Raw genomic sequence first — 17,066 nt, 5'->3', positions numbered from 1 at the left:
CTGACGGACTCACGTGGGACAGATTGTATACTGCACCACTCACCATTATCTAGTTTGCAGGCCTGTTGAAAATCAATGTGGCTGGGAATTGATAGCGTCATAAACAGACCAAGGGTCATTGCCCAGGCCCAGTCGATGGCAATACAGTTGAGCTGTTTTCCACACACTGATGGGAATGAGTACTTATTAAATGGTCTGACGTTCATTTCAATGGTCTGGCTATATCTATAACTGCAATGGCAGCCCCATGTCAAACCATGGCTGTCAATCAGAAGACTGGGATCCAGTATGGGAATTACAATGACCTCAATAACCCCAGTATGATAGTCTTGGGTTGGTAGTCTATCTATCTCAGTAGTCTAAAGTTGCTTCCTCCTTGTATGGATCCTGTCAGTTAGTATGGGAAATGCAATGGCCTCAGTGACCCTATTAAGGCAGTAGTCTCGGGTTGGCTGCGTCTCAATAATCTGAGGTGGCTCTGTCTGCAATGATGTAGCAGAGCTGGACAGGCTGGCTAGAAGAGGTTGGTCAATCCAAATGTATTTAATCCAGTCAATTCAGGAAGTAGACATGGACTTTAAATAGCCAAGGCAAGAGAACAGCAACATGGGGTCATTTTGTTCCAGCTCCAAATTCTCCAATCTAATTTACTAAAGCCTACTTCCTGCATTAACTGGAGTTGGTGTGCACATTGGAGTCAAGTGAAGTTTCTACCTAGACTGATCTAGGGTCAGTTATGCATTTTCCCCTAATGGTCAAGGTTATTATTCAGGGGATAAGTAATCTGATCCTAGATCTCTTTACCCAGAGCAAAGGAATTGACTTCAATGTAGGACTTCAGTTTCCTATCCCACTAACCTGGATTTGGAATGACCATGGCCAGCTCGTGAATTAGATTCATTGGTCTGGTTAGGATGGTGATTGAGAGACTTGGCAATTAAGCCTAACCACTTTTCAGAATGTCATTAAAACCTACTGACCTCATGCCAACCTCTGGCTTAATGCCCAGTCAGCCCCTGATTTACAAACAGTCCATTCACCAAACCCCTGATCAACTGTCATTATTCCTGGGAGAGGCAACAGAGGAGGTGATTGGACAGTAGCATAATTGGACAGATGCTGTGTAGGAGGAGAAAGTAGCCTGGTTTTTGCTTAACCTTTAGCCTGAATAATGGATAAATACATGGTGTGGCCTAATGGCCTCCACGCTGTGTTAGGCCATAGGCAGTTACAGAAAACAAGACCACATGCATTAAGAGTTTCTCACATAGTCAGGAAACTCTCTTGGCTCTAATAGAGAGTATATCAATCTAATAGTTGGGCTAGTTTATGTATGACTCATTCTTCCATTCTGCTTTGGTAAGGTCACCGATTATTTTTGGGATCTGCGTTGGTGGTTCGCCCCCGTACGATGACGTGAGTTCATTCAGGCCTGGGGATCCTGTCTCTGACGAAGGGGGTGTCATGTCAGGAGACTGCTCCAACGTGTGTGGGTGTGTAGGTGGGCCACACAAACACTGAGCTTTTGCCCTTTTGTTGTCTCTGTTTGTTTACCAACCCGCCAGCAGCAGTCATGAACCAACAGGCAGTACACACACACACACACACACACACACAATCGTCATAGCCGTTTTGCCTTCATCCCAATTAGGGCCGTGACGGTCTTGGAATTTTAGATGATGGTAATTAGCCAGGCCAATGTTCACAGTCACCGACATAACCATTGGGTTAAAAAGAAACACGTGGCTTTTTTCTGCAACTTCACTATTACCTTTACACTTCGTTATTATCAGTAGCATTTCATTATTATGCAAGTTATTATTACCTCTAAATATTAGTCCAGTATACAAATTAAGAAATGCCTGATTGGAGAGGAATTCTGAAAAATTACAGATTCTAATTTTGACACACTAAAACATTCACACCAAGTCCGATGTGTTTTTTCCCTCTACTTTTCCGAACAATTTGCATAACTTCACCAACGTTGCTGCGGTCATTCTCTGTGGCAATAGGTTGTTCAAAGTGGCTCGAGAGGACACAGCAATGAGAGAAAAATCATATACTACTGGAAAAAGAATATGCTTCTGAAAATATATGTATATAGGCTATGCATCCTATAGGATGAATCATGAAAGGACCTTGGCTACGTATCATTCAGTTGCAACCCATTTAACAAGAGCGGAAGCACAAAACTGCCACCTGTGGTCAGAGATTACATTTACATTTACGTTTACGTCATTTAGCAGACGCTCTTATCCAGAGCGACTTACAAATTGGTGCATTCACCCTATAGCCAGTGGGTTAACCACTTTACTATATATATATATATATATATATATATATTTATTATTATTATTATTTTTTTTTATTGGGGGGGGGGGGTAGAAGGATTACTTCATCCTATCCCAGGTATTCCTTAAAGAGGTGGGGTTTCAAATGTCTCCGGAAGGTGGTGAGTGACTCCGCTGTTCTGGCGTCGTGAGGGAGCTTGTTCCACCATTGGGGTGCCAGAGCAGCGAACAGTTTTGACTGGGCTGAGCGGGAACTATGCTTCCGCAGAGGAAGGGGAGCCAGCAGGCCAGAGGTGGATGAACGCAATGCCCTCGTTTGGGTGTAGAGATGAAGTCAAGACAAGCTAGGCCTACTTTAGGAAACTTTCTGAATGGACATATTAGCAAACTCCTACACACACACACCCACCCGCCTAAAAGGACCATCCACCAATCAAAGCTGCCTGAAGCGCATCTCACTCAGACACATAAGCAAATCCCATTTGTCCTTTCCCAAAAATGTATTAAAAATCCTTTCTGTAGGATATCCCCCCAAAATTCTAGGATAATGCTAAATCAGTGTAGCCTATCATATAAATTGATGAGGAAAGTTTTAAGGGGGATATATAGAGACAGCTGTGATAGGCATGAAGATGAAATTGAATCCCCAAGCCGGCAAGGTGAAAAAAATCTGCCGTTCTGCCCCTGAGCAACAACAACTGTTCCCCGGGCGCCGATGACGTGGACGCCGATTAAGGCAGCCCCCCACACCTCTCTGATTCAGAGGGGTTGGGTTAAATGTGGAAGACACATTATGGTTGAATGCATTCTGTTGCATTCAACCGAAACGACTAGGTATCCCCTTTCCCTATCGTATTTATCAGCGTTGACTAGTCTATAAATTAAGAAAAGATTCCGTATCAAATTATACCATGCCAGGTTGGATAGGATTGGCGCATTGTCCATTGGACACGACATTAGCGCATTCTAGGCATTTGAGCCTGACCAACCTTGTCGACTGCTGTTGAATAATTAATGAATAGGCAGACACATCCAACCTTTTTTAAAAGATCAATTTATTTACTAGTAAGCAATGAAAATGTGCATTGTATAAAAGGAAGTCCACACATCAAATGATTTGTTTTACTGAAGTGCCATAGGCTATAGCAGGGCTCTCTAACCCTGTTCCTGGAGAGCTAGCATTCCTGTCGTTTTTCGCTCCAACCCTAATCTAGTGCACCTGATTCTAGTAATTAGCTGGTTGATAAGCTGAATCAGGTTAGTTACAACTGGGGTTGGATTGAAAACCTACAGGAGGGTAGCTCTCCAGGAACAGGGTTGGAGAGCCCTGGCCTATAGGCTAGCACTTCTACACCCCCGCACATCTAGCGGATTAGCTGCTCGAGCACCAAACGACAGTTGGAAAGACGAGGAGATGAAGACCATTCAATAGACCAGACTATATAAGCAAAACAATTGCTTATAATCATTAGTAAACACTCCTATTAGGTCAAGTTTATCTACATGAAAATAAAGTTAATACAAATAAATAAAATAATGTAGGCCTATTTAAAAGGTTTTGACAGTATTTTTATTTTCATGGCGGTATTCATCCATAACAGTCAGTTACACGGTTATTCAATTACCGTCACAGCCCTAATCCCAATCCCAAAGCACCTTCTCCACTGCTGGGTGGGTTCTAGTACTTCACTATTGCAGAGTCCGAGAGAGATGTTTGTGTGGGATCTGTTACACTGAACTGGAAGAAGTAAAGTGTGTCAGTGAGTGAACAGATTAGCGTGCTGACTGCTGTGCGTGTGTGTATGATGCCAGTGGAAAATAACAAAGTTTAGAGGATGACAGTCAAGGCTGGCTGCATGTCTATTGTCATTTAGCAGAATAACTGTTTGCCCGGATTTTTTTCCTTCTACTTTTACAGTGCATTTACTTCTTGGTGCCAGACACACACACAGTCTGTCTTCCTGCATGTGCGTGCATGCTTGTCTGCTTGTGCGTGACTGTGTGTGAGACTTTTGGAGCAGAGATGTGCTCCCCTTCGCCCTGCATCTGCCTCTGACTGTAAACTATATAATTACAAGAGCAGGGTGAGCGAGAGGGCAGGCGCAGAGAAACCATAAAGCCTCCCCTTCACTCCCTACGCACAGGGTACTTATGTATTTTGTATATTCAAGTTGGAAAGAGAAAATCTAGGTTATCTCTAGCCCTGGGGTGGATGTAGACTGTTTTCCCCTCTTGCTCTCCTGGGGAAAATGACTAGTTGTTGAAGCACACAACTCCAAGAAACACAGATTGATTGAGTGTTTTTGCAAAAATCATCTTCAAAGCCCACGCCATCGTGTGTGAGTGTATATGTCAGGCCAGTGACTCAGCTAAGCAGAGGTGGTAGTAGATGCTCGGAAGTCGAAACTCCTATCTACTGCCTTGCCCTTGTGCAGGATGTATGTATGTGTGTGGTCGTGTAGGCTGTTGATGAAATCAAAGAAGGAATCAAAGTTGATTCATCATGTGCACAGGAAACAGCGGGTGTAAACGGTACAGTGAAATGCTTACTTACCGCTCACCATCAACAGTGCAGAATAAATGTAAAGCAGCAAAACGAATCAATAGACAGTAAGTAGATGAATAAGAACAAAATAACACAACATGGAGGAGGCTATAGTAGATCTTGAACCAGATGTCTACAGTCCACTATCAGTACCCTATGGATCCTCTGACTGGATGCATCTCAATAGTTTAATGTTGCTTCCTCTACTCAGAGAGAGGAGACGTGGAGAGGGAGAGGGGATGCTGCTTTGGACTTTGAGATGCACCCCCTGCTTCTCTCCCAATCCCAAATCTTGCATCCCTCCTTTCTCCCTCCCTCCGCCTTAACTCTATTCCTCTCCCGTCCTTCCTTCTCTCGCTTCATTCCCTCTCCACCTCTCTCTCTGTCTGTCTCTCTCTCTTTCCTTCTCCCTCTTCTTTCCCCTCCTCTCCTCCCTCTCTCCTCTCTATCTTCTTCTTCTTCCCACTCTCTGAGTCTGTCTCTCCTAGTCCAGCTGACTGGAGCAGGGCTCATCTGACTATGGCCTATATATGCATTATTAGTTTGAGCCTATTTATTGATTTTTAGTTGTGCTTGCTGAAGGCTAAGCACGACTCTAGATTTCTTACATACCTTCTATAACAATATTTAAATGAGCTCACAATGCAGTTTAATGGCAAAAAAAAGGCCATAGACTTACATGGGGAAAGCTTTGCACGCATCTCCTCTTACACCATTTAAGCTATCAACACCAAACCAACCAGATGTTCAGACTGACCAAACTTTGATTGCTTGTCAAAGGCTTTTTTAAATACTATTTATACTTGTTGAACTACAACCATTTTACATTTTCAGAAATGCTCCATAGGCTTGAATGGGATATACACTAGATATACAAAAGTATGTGGACACCCCTTCAAATTAGTGGATTCAACTATTTCAGCCACACCCGTTGTTGACAGGTGTATAAAATCGAGCACACAGCCATGCAGTCTCCATAGACAAACATTGGCAGTAGAATAGCCTTACTGAAGAGCTCAGTGACTTTCAACGTGGCACCATCATAGTATGCCACCTTTCCAACAAGTCAGTTTGTCAACTTTCTGCCCTGCTAGAGCTGCCCCGGTCAACTGTAAGTGCTGTTGTTGTGAAGTGGAAATAACGGCTCAGCAGTGAAGTGGTAGGCCACACAAGCTCACAGAACGGGACCGCCGAGTGCTGAAGCGCGTAAAAATCGTCAGTCCTCGGTTGCAACACTCACAACCGAGTTCCAAACTGCCTCTGGAAGCAACGTCAGCAAAATAACTGTTCGTCGGGAGCTTCATGAAATGGGTTTCCATGGCCGAGCAGCCGCACATAAGCCTAAGATCACCAAGCGTCGGTTGGAGTGGTGTAAAGCTTGCCGCCATTGGAGCAGTGGAAACCCGTTCTCTGCAGTGATGAATCATGCTTCACCATCTGGCAGTCTGAAGGATGAATCTGGGTTGGGTGGATGCCAGGAGAACGCTACCTGCCTGAATGCATAGTGCCAACTGTAAAGTTTGGTGGAGAAGGAATAATGGTCTGGGGCTGTTTTTCACGGTTCCGGGCTAGGCCCCTTAGTTCCAGTGAAGGGAAATCTTAACGCTACTGCATACAATGACATTCTAGACAATTCTGTGCTTCCAACTTTGTGGCAACCGTTTGGGGAAGGCCCTTTCCTGTTTCAGCATGACAATGTCCCCGTGCACGAAGTAAGGTCCATACAAAAATGGTTTGTCAAGATCGGTGTGGAAGAACTTGACTGGCCTGCACAGAGCCCTGACCTCAACCCCATTGAATACCCTTTGGGATGAATTGGAACTCCGACTGCGAGCCAGGCCTAATCGCCCAACATCAGTGCCCGACCTCACTAATGCTCTTGTGGCTGAATGGAAGCAAGTCCCCGCAGCAATGTTCCTACATCTAGTCGAAAGCCTTCCCAGAAGAGTGGAGGCTGTTATAGCAGCAAAGGGGGGACCAACTCCATATTAATGCCCATGATTTTGGAATGAGATGTTCGATGAGCAGGTGTCCACATACTTTTGGTCATGTAGTGTATTTGTGTATATATAGTTCAAAAACGGGATATCTATTCAAAATGGTCCTGCTCCTTGGCCAATTAGGCTACAAGACCAACTTTAAAACATGCAGGTTATCCTAACTTATAATTCTCTCACACCTTTATAAAATATTAATAATCTTTATTAGCATAAATTAGCATAACACTTCATAGTTCAACGCCAACCATAAGAACACATTCGTAGACATGTCAAATGCTATTGCTTTAATAAAAATTCAGGTACACGCATTTCAATAATTATTGAAGTTTCTAAACTTTCTCAATTATAACTTTATAAACGTTATAAATTTAAATAAATTTGCATAAACCAACCCATTTACAGTAGAAGTAACCTTCGACCGTTCAAGCTAGAGACATCAAACCAACTTTCACATGTTATGGCTGTCCTATCCTAAACAAACAATCAATCAATCTTTAAATCGATCTATACTTTTTAAACTATAACCATTTAAAATGTGCATAAATAACATTGGTTTGAATGAGAACTGTAGGAATTCAGAGGTATCTATTCAAAATGGTCCTGCTCCTTCGACACTTAAGCTATAAGACCAACTTTAAAACGTTCAGGCTATCCTAACTTCAAAGTCTTTAAAACCTTTATAAACTATAATTATATACATTTGCATTAAATATGTATACATTTGCATTAAATATCAGTAACTCTTGAACCGTTCAAGCTAGAGACAGCAAACCTACTTTCTCATGTTCATGCTATCCTAACTATAATTATTTACATTTGCATAAAATAACCATTCACGCTAGAGACACCAAACCAACATGTTCAGGCTATCCTAACTCCCAATTCTTAACTTTTATCAGCTATATACATTTGCATTAAGTAACTATTGAACTGTTCAAGCTAGAGACAACAAACCAACTTTCACATGTTCAGGCTATCCTATCCAATCTATCAATCATTCAATCAGTTTCCATCTACCTACTTTTTCAACTATAACCAGTCAATACCATTACTACTGCAGTCACTGCTATAACTTATTTCACAACCTTAAATACTTTAAAACAAGTCAGCAAGCATTCCACATTTTCTTCAGGAAATGTACTTGTCTAGTTTAATTTTATTTATGTGATTTATTTCCAGTTGGATTTGAATGGTGGTGTCCTAACGCAGATGAAGCTTGAAAACACACACACACACACACACACGCACACACACACACACACACACGCACACACACACACACACACACACACACACACACACACACACACACACACACACACACACACACACACACACACACACACACACACACACACAGCCCAGGTTTTCCAGTTTGGCTTGGAACTAAAGGGCTTAAAATGCCTGTAATGATGGCAAGGCAACCTTGTCGAAGTGGGGCGGACAGCATACACACATGCATTGCCTGCTAGAGGTTGGATCAACTACTGCTACAGTGCGTTCCTGTCACTGGGTGAAAAGGGTAAATATCAGGTGATATGTTTTATCTATACAGTGGGGGGAAAAATTATTTAGTCAGCCACCAATTGTGCAAGTTCTCCCACTTAAAAAGATGAGAGAGGCCTGTAATTTTCATCATAGTAATTTCGTCAACTATGACAGACAAAATGAGGAAAAAAAATCCTGAAAATCACATTGTAGGATTTTTTATGAATTCATTTGCAAATTATGGTGGAAAATAAGTATTTGGTCACCTACAAACAAGCAAGATTTCTGGCTCTCACAGACCTATAACTTCTTCTTTAAGAGGCTCCTCTGTCCTCCACTCGTTACCTGTATTAATGGCACCTGTTTGAAGTTGTTATCAGTATAAAAGACACCTGTCCACAACCTCAAACAGTCACACTCCAAACTCCACTATGGCCAAGACCAAAGAGCTGTCAAAGGACACCAGAAACAAAATTGTAGACCTGCACCAGGCTGGGAAGACGCCATCTGCAATAGGTAAGCAGCTTGGTTTGAAGAAATCAACTGTGGGAGCAATTATTAGGAAATGGAAGACATACAAGACCACTGATAATCTCCCTCGATCTGGGGCTCCACGCAAGATCTCACCCCGTGGGGTCAAAATGATCACAAGAACGGTGAGCAAAAATCCCAGAACCACACAGGGGGACCTAGTGAATGACCTGCAGAGACCTGGGACCAAAGTAACAAAGCCTACCATCAGTAACACACTACGCCGCCAGGGACTCAAATCCTGCAGTGCCAGACGTGTCCCCCTGCTTAAGCCAGTACATGTCCAGGCCCGTCTGAAGTTTGCTAGAGTGCATTTGGATGATCCAGAAGAGGATTGGGAGAATGTCATATGGTCAGATGAAACCAAAATATTACTTTTTGGTAAAAACTCAACTCGTCGTGTTTGGAGGACAAAGAATGCTGAGTTGCATCCAAAGAACACCATACCTACTGTGAAGCATGGGGGTGGAAACATCATGCTTTGGGGCTGTTCTTCTGCAAAGGGACCAGGACGACTGATCCGTGTAAAGGAAAGAATGAATGGGGCCATGTATCGTGAGATTTTGAGTGAAAACATCCTTCCATCAGCAAGGGCATTGAAGATGAAACGTGACTGGGTCTTTCAGCATGACAATGATCCCAAACACACCGCCCGGGCAACGAAGGAGTGGCTTCGTAAGAAGCATTTCAAGGTCCTGGAGTGGCCTAGCCAGTCTCCAGATCTCAACCCCATAGAACATCTTTGGAGGGAGTTGAAAGTCCGTGTTGCCCAGCGACAGCCCCAAAACATCACTGCTCTAGAGGAGATCTGCATGGAGGAATGGGCCAAAATACCAGCAACAGTGTGTGAAAACCTTGTGAAGACTTACATAAAATGTTTGACCTGTGTCATTGCCAACAAAGGGTATATAACAAAGTATTGAGAAACTTTTGTTATTGACCAAATACTTATTTTCCACCATAATTTGCAAATAAATTCATAAAAAATCCTACAATGTGATTTTCTGGATTTTTTTTCCTCAATTTGTCTGTCATAGTTGACGTGTACCTGTGATTAAAATTACAGGCCTCTCATCTTTTTAAGTGGGAGAACTTGCACAATTGGTGGCTGACTAAATACTTTTTTTTCCCCCACTGTATATATATGGGGGACATTCAGAAATCATCCCATATAACTTATTATGAGTTGTTAAGCCAAATTTGACTTCTGAACTAATTTAGGCTTGCCTAAACAAAGGGGGTGAATAATTACGCAACAACTATTTGATTTATTATATTTTTGTGTAAATCAATGACAAAAAAGTACAATTACATCTATTTCAATCCCTCTTTGTAACACAACAAAATCTGAAAAAAAGTTCAAGGGGGTGTAGACTTTTTATATGCACTGTATGTCTAAAAGACACATCTGGAATCAGAATTTGTCAGGATATGGTGCATATCCACAACTCCAAATATGGAAATGGTCTGTATTCTCTAGAACAGGGGTATTCAACTCTTACCCTACGAGATCCGGAGCCTGCTGGTTTTCTGTTCTACCTGATAATTAAATGCACACGCCTGGTGTCCCATGAAACTAGCTTCGAGGTCCAGAGTTGAGTTTGAAGGCTCTAGAATATAAAAAGTAATGTGTCATGTAAAAGATATCCCCTGATATGGACCCTTTTCACCCAGTGTGTCCTGACACTAAGGTTAGGCTACCATTTTTTAGATTAGACACAGATCATATGTATCTAGACTAGAGTAAGGGTCGGTGCGTTGTTAGTGCTCTATGAGGAGCAGCAATGCTATAGTAGTACTGTAGTGATAGCAGCACCCCGCCTCACGCTTCACTCCCTATTGACTCAGCTGTTTACAGCTGCCTGCCTGTCATAGGTGCTTGATCGGGTGTGATGGCATGTTTTTTTTTTTCTCTCTCTTTCTGCCTGCTTTCCATCCATATCCCTATATCACTCTCTCTATCCCTTTCTCCGCTTTCTCCCTCTGCCTTCCATACCCCGCTCCTTCTCTCCCCCCTCTCTCCCTCTCTCTCCCATCCCTGCTCGCCCTCCCCGATTCTTTCAATGTGTAATGATCCACTGTGAATGGTACTGGGACACATTCCCAACTGAGCGTGTAAAACTAGCTGTGAGTGATTTGTTTAAATATTTACTCCATGGGGTGAAGAGTGACAGGGCACTTTGCTTGTTTGTTTCATTTATGTTGGTGTGTGTACTCTGCGTTTTATGAGGGCATGTCTTGCGCTTACTCACACACACAAACACTGGACACACCGCATTCAGCCAATCACATTGGTGTGTGTACTGTGCATCCGTTTTACTTGTCTTTCACTTATTCACACACTCAAACACACACAGCACAGAGTGAAACACAGGATAACAAACCCTGTATTCCAAAATGATGATCACAGCCATATTGATCTCAACAAACCACCTCCACTTGGAATTGAGGGGTCATCTTTTCTCTGACCCTAAAGAAGCTCTATGGCTTTAATATCCAACCACACTCAGGGTGAGAGATGGGGATAGTGGCCCGGTAAGTTTCAAGGCTATTTCCCAGTGTGTGTGTAATGAGTGTGTGTGTGAGTGGGCTTGAGTGTGTGTGTTTATTATTGAGTGTGTGAGTGAGTGCCTATGCTCCCAGAGAAGAGGTGTTGCATGGGAGGTGTTAAAGAACATGGAGCAGTCCCCAGAGCCTTGAAAGAGCAGCTGGTTTTTTAAGCTGGGGCAGGACTGAATATTGCATATTGCCACTTAGATGGATCATATACAGTGCCTTCGGAAAGTATTCAGACCCCTTGACTTTTTCCACATTTTGTTACTTTACAGCCTTATTCTAAAATTGATTAAATACCATTTTTTTCTCAGCAATCTACACAAAATACCCCATAAGGACAAAGCGAAAACAGGTTTTTAGAAATGTTTGTAAATTTATAAAAAATTAAAAAATTAAATACCTTATTTACATAAGTATTCAGACCATTTGCAATGAGACTTGAAATTGAGCTCAGGTGCATCTTGTTTCCAATGATCATCCTTGAGATGTTTCTACAACTTGATTGGAGTCCAACCGTTGTAAATTCAATTGATTGGACATGATTTGGAAAGGGACAGACCTGTCTATATAAGGTCCCACAGTTGACAGTGCATGTCAGAGCAAAAACCAAGCCATGAGGTCGAAGGAATTGTCCTTAGAGCTCAGAGACAGGATTATGTCGAGGGCACAGATCTGGGGAAGAGTATCAAAAAATGTCTGCAGCATTGATAGTCCCCAAGAACACAGCGGCCTCCATCATTCTTAAATGCAAGAAGTTTGGAACCAGCAAGACTCTTCCTAAAGCTGGCTGCCCAGCCAAACTGCGCAATCAGGGGAGAAGGGCCCGATGGTCATTCTGACAGAGCTCTAGAGTTCCTCTGTGGAGATGGGGGAACCTTCCAGAAGGACAGACATCTCTGCAGCACTCCACTAATCAGGCCTTTATGGTAGAGTTGCCAGACGGAAGCCACTCCTCAGTAAAAGGCACATGACAGCCAACAGGCACCTAAAGACTCTCAGACCATGAGAAATAAGATTATCTGGTGTGATGAAACCAATATTGAACTCTTTGCCCTGAATGCCAAGCGTCACATCAGGAGGAAACCTGGCACCATCCCTGTGGTGAGGCATGGTGGTGGCAGCATCATGCACTGGGGATTTTTTTCAGTGGGAGGGACTGGGAGACTAGTCAGGATTGAGGCAAAGATGAACGGAGCAAAGTACAGCGAGATCCTTGATGAAAACCTGCTCTAGAGTGGGGCGAAGGTTCACCTTCCAACAGGACAACGACCCTAAGCACACAGCCAAGACAACGCAGGAGTGGCTTTGGGACAAGTCTCTGCATGTCCTTGAGTGGCCCAGCCAGAGCCCGGACTTGAACTCGATTGAACATCTCTGGAGAGACCTGAAAATAGCTGTGTAGCAACACTCCCCATCCAACCTGACAGAGCTTGAGGGGATCTTCAGAGAGGAATGGGAGAAACTCCCCAAACATAGGTATGCCAAGCTTGTAGCGTCATACCCAAGAAGACTCCAGGCTGTAATCGCTGCCAAAGGTGCTTCAACAAAGTACTGAGTAAAGGGTCTGAATACTTATGTAAATTTGATATTTACGGTTTTTATGTTTTATAAATTAGCAAACATTTTCTAAAAACTTGTTTTTGCTTTGTCATTATGGACTATTGTGTTTAGATTGATGAGGAAAAATAACAATTTAATTAATTTTAGAATAAGGCTGTAATGTAACAAAATGTGGAAAAAGTCAAGGGGTCTGAATACTTTCCGAATGCACTGTATGTGACCGACCACCTCTATTCGGTCTTATGTAGCAAAATTTGAAATTGTGTTTTTTTTTTATATTGGATAAAAGTAGAGACTCAGAGCTAGAAAGTAGTATATCATACACTGCAGTTGAGGAACAATGGGAAAGTAATTCTGCTTTGAAAGTTGATAAACTTGTAACCCCACTTTTGAGAAAATGGCTGTTGAATGATTTGGTACACCTACTGGAGAGCTCTTATTTGTCTACACCCATTCAGCATCATTCACACCCTCTTAAGCCCTAGCCCCACCCATCTCTTTAAGGATTCACATGTGAGGCCATGTGGTAAACATACGCTATATCAAATACAATTTTATTTGTCACATGCACAGGATACAGAAGGTGTAAACGGTACAGTGAAGTGGTTACTTGCATAGTAGCAATATCAAAAACAGAAAGTGTCCGGATAAAAATATGTTATCATTATTAGATGACGCTTACCCGACACACTTGTCTAAATTGATGGGTCATGTTAAGGAAATGCTATAACCACCCCCCAGCCACATCTAGCTAACTGGACTATTATCTAGACATGTTCAAGAAATACAATAGATGGCCGTAATCACCCCCAGACACACCTGGCTAATTTGATGGGTCATGCAGTAATCCGTCCGAAGTGGAGTCTTTTTGTTTAGACATGTAGCTAGCTAGCTAAGCAATGAACAGGCATAATCCCAACTCATACTACTACCAATACAAATATTGTCATAGCTGTAGTATAAATCTGCAGGTAACTAAAGATAACAAACTAGGTTCAACGATAGCTAGGTAACATTAGGCTATAACTAGCAATGCAAATGGATTTTCTGATTCAAATAATATTACTACACAGATCATACGCGTAACGTTAGCTAGCGAGCCAGCACGCTAACGTTTGCTAGCTAACTAACAGTTTTAACTTGCAATAAAAATACTTTTGGACAAAATTAGAAACTTATATCTGGAATTGTAGCTATACTCTTACCCGTATACGTGGATGAATGCTTCACAGCAGACTGGAACCATTTAACTCAGTTATGTTTGTAGCTACATCTTGTTTGGCCAGTGTTTTGTGTCAAGTCACTCCGGTTCATACTGACCGTGGTATGTGCAGAAAGTAGCCCATCACTTTTTCCAACTGATCTGTCGATAGCGCCTCCTAAATTCAGGGCATCAATGTTGTTGAGAAAAGTAGCAAAACCTTTGTAGTTCTCAATGGCTAACGTTATATCTTTCAAAAACGGCGCGGTAGAAAGGATTGTCAACAAATACTGAACAGCTCACGTTATAGACAGAAGCAAACCAATCCAAACTCATGTCCCGGCATGTCCAGCCCATCCATTATCTCAGCCAATCATGGCTAGCGGGAAGGTTCCTGTCTTTTTCCGTGGCTAAACCAACTAGGCTCGTAATTTGGGTGGAATACAAGATTGTTATTAAGGCACATGAAAGTTCACATGTTCCAGAAGGTAAAATGCCTCCTGTGAAGTAGTGACGTGCGACATACGCCTAGTTTCCTGAAACGAGTCACATACAGTTGAAGTCGGAAGTTTACATACACTTAGGTTGGAGTCATTAAAACTCGTTTTTCAACCACTCCACAAATTTCTTGTTAACAAACTATGGTTTTGGCAAGTCAGTTAGGACATCTACTTTGTGCATGACACAAGTAATTTTTCCAACAATTGTTTACAGACAGATTATTTCACTTATAATTCACTGTATCACAATTCCAGTGGGTCAGAAGTTTACATTCACTAAGTTGACTGTGCTTTTAAACAGCTTGGAAAATTCCAGAAAATGATGTCATGGGTTTAGAAGCTTCTGATAGGCTAATTGACATCATTTGAGTCAATTGGAGGTGTACCTGTGGATGTATTTCAAGGCCTACCTTCAAACTCCGTGCCTCTTTGCTTGACATCATGGGAAAATCAAAAGAAATCAGCCAAGACCTCAGAAAAAGAATTGTAGACCTCCACAAGTCTGGTTCATCCATGGGAGCAATTTCCAAATGCCTGAAGGTACCACGTTCATCTGTACAAACAATAGTATGCAGCCGTCATACTGCTCAGGAGGGAGACGCGTTCTGTCTCCTAGAGATTAACGTACTTTGGTGCGAAAAGTGCAAATCAATCCCAGAACAACAGCAAAGGACTTTGTGAAGATGCTTGAGGAAACAGGTACAAAAGTATCTATATCCACAGTAAAACGAGTCCTATATCGACATAACATGAAAGGCCGCTCAGCAAGGAAGAAGCCTCTGCTCCAAAACCGCCATTAAAAAGCCAGACTACGGTTTGCAACTGCACATAGGGACAAAGATCGTACTTTTTGGAGAAATATCCTCTGGTCTGATGAAACAAAAATAGAACTGTTTGGCCATAATGACCATCGTTATGTTTGGAGGAAAAAGGGGGTTGCTTGCAAGCCGAAGAACACCATCCCAACTGTGAAGCACAGGGGTGGCAGCATCATGCTGTGGGGGTGCTTTGCTGCAGGAGGGACTGGTGCACTTCATAAAATAGATGGCATCATGAGGAAGGAAAATTATGTGGATATAATGAAGCAACATCTCAAGACATCAATCAGGAAGTTAAAGCTTGGTCGCAAATGGGTCTTCCAAATGGACCCCAAGCATACTTCAAAAGTTGTGGCAAAATGGCTTAAGGACAACAAAGTCAAGGTATTAAAGTGGCCATCACAAAGCCCTGACCTCAATCCTATAGAACATTTGTGGGCAGAACTGAAAAAGCGTGTGCGAGCAAGGAGGCCTACAAACCTGACTCAGTTACACCAGCTCTGTCCGGAGGAATGGGCCAAAATTCACCCAACTTATTGTGGGAAGCTTGTGGAAGGCTACCCGAAATGTTTGACCCAAGTTAAACAATTTAAAGGCAATGCTACCAAATCCTAATTGAGTGTATGTAAACTTCTGACCCACTGGGAACGTGATGAAAGAAATAAAAGCTAAAAATAAATCATTCTCTCTACTATTATTCTGACATTTCACATTCTTAAAATAAAGTGGTGATCCTAACTGACCTAAGACAGGGAATTTTTACTAGGATTAAATGTCATGAATTGTGAAAAACTGAGTTTAAATGTATTTGGCTAAAGTGTATGTAAACTTCCGACTTCAACTGTGTTTGTGTGTGTGTATGTATATGTATTCGCAAGCTGTGAGCTTGCGAACGTCTCATGCTGTACTGTAGCTCAATCAGCATCCATGTCCTTCTAGTGAGTGCCTTTTAACTGAACAGCTGAGATTGAGATTGAAGAAGATTTTAAAGTGTTAAATTAAGCACTCTATCATCGGTGATACTATTAATCAACACAGTACTTACTATTAGTAGCTATATTCAGCCCAGGTGAAGCTGTCACTCGGAGTATAGGTATATTACTGTAAAGGGAAAGTGAACTGTAGAGGTGGACCTTGTGCTTTATTGGGCAATAGTAGTGGGCCAGGGCCTGTATTCATAAATACAGTGCCTCAAAGTAGTAGTGCTGATCTAGGAGCAGGTCCTCCCTGTCCATTATTCATCAGGCTAAACTAATCCTAGAGCATCACGTTTCATGAGATCTAGTTTAGCCTAACTCCCATGATTTGTAGTGAATCTTCATAGAGTAGTCATATTATGTTCAGTGTCACTAAGCGGTTAAGATGTGAGCTGCTCCGACTGCTCCGAAAAGCTACGAAATCCTGCTTTGTAGCAGCGGACTGTGTGTGTGGAGGCGTGTCTGTTATTATTCAACCTATCTGAGATGAGTCACGTCTATAAAATCCCAGCTGGCACCAAAACAGGACTCTGATATTTATTTGTTATTGAAGGTTGTTGGGTGGGAGTTAACTGCCTTGTTTGCACATGCTGTAATAG

The sequence above is a fragment of the Coregonus lavaretus genome (genome assembly GCF_964263955.1).
Source record: "Coregonus lavaretus genome assembly, chromosome: 14".
NCBI classification, from domain to species: domain Eukaryota; kingdom Metazoa; phylum Chordata; class Actinopteri; order Salmoniformes; family Salmonidae; genus Coregonus; species Coregonus lavaretus.
Note: the sequence above shows the minus strand (reverse complement) of the source record.